The sequence below is a fragment of the Herpailurus yagouaroundi genome, unplaced genomic scaffold (genome assembly GCF_014898765.1).
Source record: "Herpailurus yagouaroundi ecotype Mexico unplaced genomic scaffold, PumYag 160, whole genome shotgun sequence".
NCBI lineage: Eukaryota > Metazoa > Chordata > Mammalia > Carnivora > Felidae > Herpailurus > Herpailurus yagouaroundi.
In genome coordinates, this window is record NW_024412401.1 from 29,740,476 (window position 1) to 29,747,619 (window position 7,144).

Below are 7,144 nucleotides of genomic sequence, written 5' to 3' on the forward strand. Positions count from 1 at the left end.
AAACAAAGGGCTAGGCAATTAAAGCAAATGCCTCTGGTTACAGTGATTCATTCATTCAGTACAGGAGATGAGTTCTGCCAGGCTAATCAAACTCAACCCAAGAATGCTGTCTCAGGGGCGCCTGGGTGGCTTGGTCGGTTAAGCATGATCCCACCGTCCGTGAGTTCAAGCCCCGCGTCGGGCTCTGTGCTGACAGCTCAGAGCCTGGAGCCTGCTTCAGATTCTGTGTCTCCCTCTCTCTCTGCCCCTCCCCTGTTCATGCTCTGTCTCTCTCTGTCTCAAAAATAAATAAACGTTCAAAAAAATTTAAAAAAAAAAAAAGAATGCTGTCTCAGACTAAGAAAAGAGGCACTCTTACTGCTAAGGTTTTTAAACTGATAAAGTGTAAGCCTGGAGCCAATCTTTATCAATAAGTTCAGGGAGCCTATATGAGAGGCAAAGAGGTGTTGACAGAAGGAGGAAGAGTGTGTGTGATCCTGCTATTTTAACTCCTTGATCCAGCTGTGTCTAAAGTCAGTTCACAAAATTCTTTTTAGTTACATGAATCAATAAATTACCTTTTTATAAAAAACTTATGAGTTGGATTTCCATCACTTAACAATTATATAGTCCCAACTAAAATATTTCTTTGTACCCACTTCTCCACTTATATTTTTGAGGTAAAATACATGAGAATATATTACCTAAGTGGCCCCAAGTTCTCCAGCCTTCAGGGGCTCTCCTTCCTTTAACAACTAAGTAATCTAATTTCTATTTTGTGTGCCTACAGACATTCCAGTCACCTCCCCAATTATTTCTGAGGACTATTTCCATTTTCTTAGTTTATGGTTTTGATTTTATGCCAGACTATTCTAAACTTTTCTAGGGGTACCTGGGTGGCTCAGTTTGTTGGGTATCCAACCTTGGCTCAAGTCATGATCTCACAGTTCATGATTTCAAGCCCTGTATCAGGCTTGCTGTTGTCAACAAAGAGCCCACTTTTGATCCTCTGTGCCCCCCTCTCTCTCTCTCTCTCTGCCCCTCCTCTACTTGCACTCTCTCAAAAACAAATAAATATTAAAAAAATAAACAAATAAAATAAATTATTCTATTATTCTTCCCTGGTAATCTTATATGTCTCTGTGTCAAGCTCTCAACAGTATATTTTGCCCACAAAGAATAAACATAAGTCTCCTAAATATCCACATTCAAAAGACCACAATGTTTAACACCTTTATTTAGGCTTGAATATAACAAAAAAGGGACTAATATCACTAAGGAAAATAAATCAGTATTAAATACTACTGTTCTTGGTATCTACTAGCCATCCCCCTTTACATGGGCCCTCTAATGTCCATTTTCCTCTTTAGCTTCTGTCCTGATACAACATTGACAGTGTCTATTCATTTCTTTCTTCCATAAGAATCAGCACCTCTCTCAATAAAAATGAATGGATACCTAACTCAAAGCACTCCTCAGCATGGTCTTGCTCAAAACGGAGTGTGAGCTTCCAAAAGCAGACTGCAGCTTCCACTCTTAGAGCTATAGTAAAGAACTTCAGGAAGTTTTTAAAAACCAGTGCTTCCTCACCAGCAATAATTTAGAAACACTAAAGTCCAATAAACAAGCACCTTGAGTGATATGTTCTGTCTGTGAAAATATACCAATATACTATCTCTTTTTTTAATTTTCTTTAATGTTTATTTATTTTTGAGAGACAGAGCATGAGTCAGGGAGAAGCAGAGAGAGAGGAAGACACAGAATCTGAAGCAGGCTCCAGGCTCTGAGCTGTCAGCACAGAGCCTGACACGGGGCTTGAACTCATGAACCATGAGATCATGCCCTGTGCCGAAGTTGGATATCACCCAGGCACCCCAGACACTTTCAATAAAAAGCCAAAGAAGGAAAGAATTCAACCCATTACCTGCCTTATTATTAGTATTAGAAGCTTATTATAGCCCTTACGGAACTGGAATCCATATAGTACATTCTTTACAAAGAAACAGAATCCAACAATCAAAAGTAGTCTTAACATCCCCTCTTTGAGTTTCTTTTTATGATTTTTTAAATTTTTTAACATGCTCATTTATTTTTGAGAGAGAGAGAAAAAAAAAAACAGAATGCGAGTGGGGGAAGGACAGAGAGAAAGGGAGACACAGAATTTGAAGCAGGATCCAGGCTCTGAGCTGTCAGCACAGAGCCCAACACTGGGCTCAAACTCACTGACTGTGAGATCATGAACTGAGCTGAAGTCTGATGCTTGACTGACTGAGCCACCCAGATGCACCCACCCCCATTTGAGTTTCTTAAAAACCTGCAATACCACAGCAAAATCTCCATTTGCATTACAGCCCACAACTGCTCTGGAGTATCTCCTTCTCTCTTTTCCCAATATCCAGTCTTCCTGCTGTTTTCTCCCTGTCTTTCCCCCATCTCACCCTTCCTTGATCACAATAGCCTCTTTCAAGTAAGATGGAGTCTCTCTTCCAAGGGCAAGGGGTTTGGAGAAATGATGGGTTCTGTAAGAAGAAACCGGGGTCTAAGTTTTGTGGAAACCATTGTTAAAATTCTCAAGAATTTTTGTACTACTTATGTCACCTCTTATTTTCATCACATTTCACAAACATCACTTTTTCTCCACTTCGTCAGCTTCTCCAGGAAGAAACTGTTTCTTCCCCTTCCTCTTCCATTTTTAAATGCACATCTCTTAAACTTCTTGTTACAGTGTATTTTATTTATTTGATGTGACACAGTTAAAAAATAAAACCAAACCAAAACAAAACAAAACAAAACAAATCCAGGGCTATTACAAACTCCCAATTCTCCAATTTACTAAGATCATAAATTGTATCAGTCTCCACTTGTCCTGACATAAAATGTAGACTTCAGTCCCTAAACAGTGGAAGGTTTTATGAGTATTGAATAAGAAAACAAAAAAAAAAAAAAAAAAAAGCCTTATTCTGTGCTTGGCTAATACCATGCAGTGAATAAGAGACACACTCCCCTTAGCCTTTCCCATACATGTCTGTCTCTTCTAATAGACTTTGGGTTCCCTGAGGGCAAGATACAAGTAATATTTATTTTAGGGCCTTGGTGACTAGAGGAAGAGGCATTTACTTGACATTTACAGATTCATGAACGAATGAATGTGTGATCACCATCTTATGATGAAAGTGAACAAGCTGATTTGCCATTGCCTAGCTAATCCTCATGACTGCTGCCTCTGCATCTTTGCTGATGACATTCTCTCCATCTAAAATTGCCATCATTTTAACCTATCTATAAAAATTCAAAGACAAAAAAAGTCTCCTCTGACTGAAAGCCTTTTATTATCATGCTAACAAGACTCCACTTCTTCCACCAAGTTAAATTCCTATAGCAATCTACTTAAACTTTGGGGTATTTATCATGCGGAAATGTATTCCCTTTGATTATGTACACAATATATTGGTTGTTTTATTGACAGGTCATTAAAAGCAGAACCTGTGAATTATTTGTCTTAATAATCCTACAAATATTAACAGAGTGGTCTTTAATCAATAGATTAAGTACTTTGGAATTTGCTTTTTGCATAAAGTCTATTAGTTTTTAAAACAATTTCATACAATATGGGCAGTATGATTGTTACATGTGATACATACAGCTAGCAATAATCCTGGTTAAAATAATATTCCCTCTGTCCTGTATGGTTTTGTTCATTTTAGGCATCAGAAGTTTGACTGTAACACATCAAGCAAAGTCTATGTAACTGTTATACATACATATAATCTCTTACTTAGTTTATTGAGCTTATAGCTTGACAGTGACAAAAATTAAAAGATACTGATTTATAGAACAGTGACTCCTATCTATATATGTCCTGAGATCTAATACAATAGGAATTTCTTTCCAAAACAGAAACCTTGACTTTCCCGATCCCCAAACTATTTCTCTTCATCTTCTCCATCTCAGGCACCAGCAATGCCATACACCCACATACAATTCACCACCAAATCCCACCAACTCTATAAAATTTACTCTGAATCTGACCAAATCTATTGTTAGCACTCTGGTTCAAACTACCATCATCTCACCTAAGATACTATGGCTTTCCAAATCACATCCCTGTTCTACTTTTGTTCTCCTACAATCTATTCTCTGCACAGCTGCCTGAGTGTTATTTTTAGAAAAGTACATACTGAAGTTCTAAAACAGATAAAAATTAATCAGTGGTATTTTTAAAATCAGAACAGTGGCCGTCTGTGTGGTCAGGGGATTAAAGCAAGTATCTACTGGGTCAGGGCATGAGGGAACTTTTCTAAGGTTACGTTTATATTCTATGCCTTGATAGGAATTTGAGTGACATAGGTGTGCATTTGTTAAAACTATGAATATTATGTTAAGATTTGTGATTTTAATGTATGTAAATTTTAAATTAAGAGAGAACTGTGAACAAATATAGTTTTAAACTCTAGCTAATGATACACGTGCTGAAGTATTTAGAGAAAAGGGTAGGTGTCTTCAGTTTATCTTGAAATACACGCAAAAATGAAATGGATTTAATGGAGGAAGAGACAGATAAATAGACACATAGATATAAGCAAATCTAATGAAATGTTGGTGGTAAAATCTAGTTAGTAAATGTATGATGTTCAAAGTAAAATTATTTCAGTTTTGCTTTGTATGAAATTTTTCATAATTCAATGTTCGAAAAAATTATACAAAGTCTGTCAGAATATAGCTGTTGAGTAAATGTATCAATGAATGAGGGAAGGGTAGAAACTGGATAAAAAAAATACTGTCATTATAAATTCCCTTAAAATTAATTTAGGGAAAATTTCCACTACTTTAAAAAGGCAAAACTTTTTAAAAGGTTACTTACAACTATTCCAAGCAAGAAATTAAAAATAAATTTTAATGGTCCCTGTGAAATTTAATTTCCTATACTAAAGTCTTGTCAGGATTTCAGTTGCTATTCCTGGGGGATGGATGCAAGGAGAAAGAAAAAGAAAGGAAATAAAAAATATATACCAGAATATTTACCAGAATCAACCTCTAAGGTAATTAGGAAAAAGCAAACAGCAAACATTTTTGGCATGATGTGGTATTGCCATATTCTTTCATGTGTTTTTGGCTATTTCTTAGGAGACTACTAATTCCCCAGGAATGTCAGATTACACAGACCTTAGCAAAAGAAATTTAGTTCTTTCTACACCATTTATTCTGCAATTCCACCTTTTCAATATGATTAAGACCATAAAGTTTTAAATCCCATTCCTATATATTCACATGATAATCACCTACATATCTTATAACATTGCTATTCTTAAAGTGATCAAGTTACATAATCACTCACATTTCCCAAGGCATTTTTTTTTAATTAAGAAGTTGAAGTTCATTCAAACAATGACTATTTCTTTTCTATGCTGTTCATATTCATACCACATGTGAGACAAACAATTATTATAAATGTGAGGCACTCTATGTTAAAGATAACATACATTAACAGTGGTTGTATTATAATAATGATTCTGGTAACTACTGAATATAAATGTTAATGTGTATGTTGTAATGCATAACATTATTTAATAATGGAAAATGAGACATTACTCGATGTAATAAATGCTACTGGTATTAGTGGTACAAGGACTACTGAAAATAAATGTTATGCTTCTCAACAAATGTTTAAATTTCATAGCATTTTGAGAGATAGTGTAACTGCACAAGTCAGTGACCAAACAAATGAAAGAAACTATTGAAGCAAATCAGTCAGAACAATTATAAGCACTATGTATCATACTGATCTTGGTTCAGTATGAAAGTATGTCTTCATAAAGAAACAAATGCTTGTGAATTAGGTATCTTTGGGTTTAATGCCCTTAAGTTTTCATACAGCAGATTAAAATTCAGAGACATAAGCCAAAAAAAATTGAAGACGTCCAGTGAAAAAGAGACAAATACCAAAATAATTATATAAAGGCACAAGGCAAAACAGATTTTAAGGGAGTACTTATTTCTTAGGTTTAAACTAGCTTAGGAGGCGAGGCCTCCACAGACGGGAGAGGGAAGATGGCTGCGTAGGAGGATGCTGGGCTCACTGCGAGTCCTGCTGATCACTTAGATTCCACCTACACCTGCCTAAATAACCCAGAAAACCGCCAGAGGATTAGCAGAACGGAGTCGCCGGAGCCAAGCGCAGACGAGAGGCCCACGGAAGAGGGTAGGAAGGGCGGCGAGGCGGTGCACACTCCACGGACTGGCGGGAGGGAGCCGGGGCGGAGGGGCGGCTCGCCAGCCAAACAGAGCCACCGAGTCTGGCTTGCAAAAAGCGGAGGAGCCTGACGGACTGTGTTCCGACAGCAAGCGCGACTTAGTGTCTGGGAGGTCATAAGTTAACAGCTCTGCTCAGAAAGCGGGAAGGCTGGAGGACAAAGGGAAGGAGAGCTGCTGAGCCCCCTGACGACAGAGCTCAGTTTGGTGGGGAACAAAGGCGCTCGCCAGCGCCATCTCCCCCGCCCATCCCCCAGCCAAAATCCCAAAGAGAACCAGTTCCTGCCAGGGAACTTGCTCGCTCCACGCAAACACCCAACTCTGCGCTTCTGCGGAGCCAAACCTCCGGCAGCAGATCTGACTCCCTCCTGCTGCCACAGGGCCCCTCCTGAAGTGGATCACCTAAGGAGAAGCAAGCTAAGCCTGCCCCTCCTGCCCCTGTGCACCTTGCCTACCCACCCCAGCTAAGACGCCAGATCCCCAGCATCACAAGCCTGGCAGTGTGCAAGTAGCCCAGACAGGCCACCCCACCCACCCCACAGTGAATCCCGCCCCTAGGAGAGGGGAAGAGAAGGCACGCACCAGTCTGACTGTGGACACAGCGGTGGGCTGGGGGCAGACATCAGGTCTGACTGCGGCTCCGCCCACCAACTCCAGTTAGACACCACAGCACAGGGGAAGTGCCCTGCAGGTCCTCACCATGCCAGGGACTATCCAAAATGACCAAGCGGAAGAATTCCCCTCAGAAGAATCTCCAGGAAATAACAACAGCTAATGAGCTGATCAAAAAGGATTTAAATAATATAACAGAAAGTGAATTTAGAATAATAGTCATAAAATTAATTGCTGGGCTTGAAAACAGTATAGCTGACAGCAGAGAATCTCTTGCTACAGAGATCAAGGGACTAAGGAACAG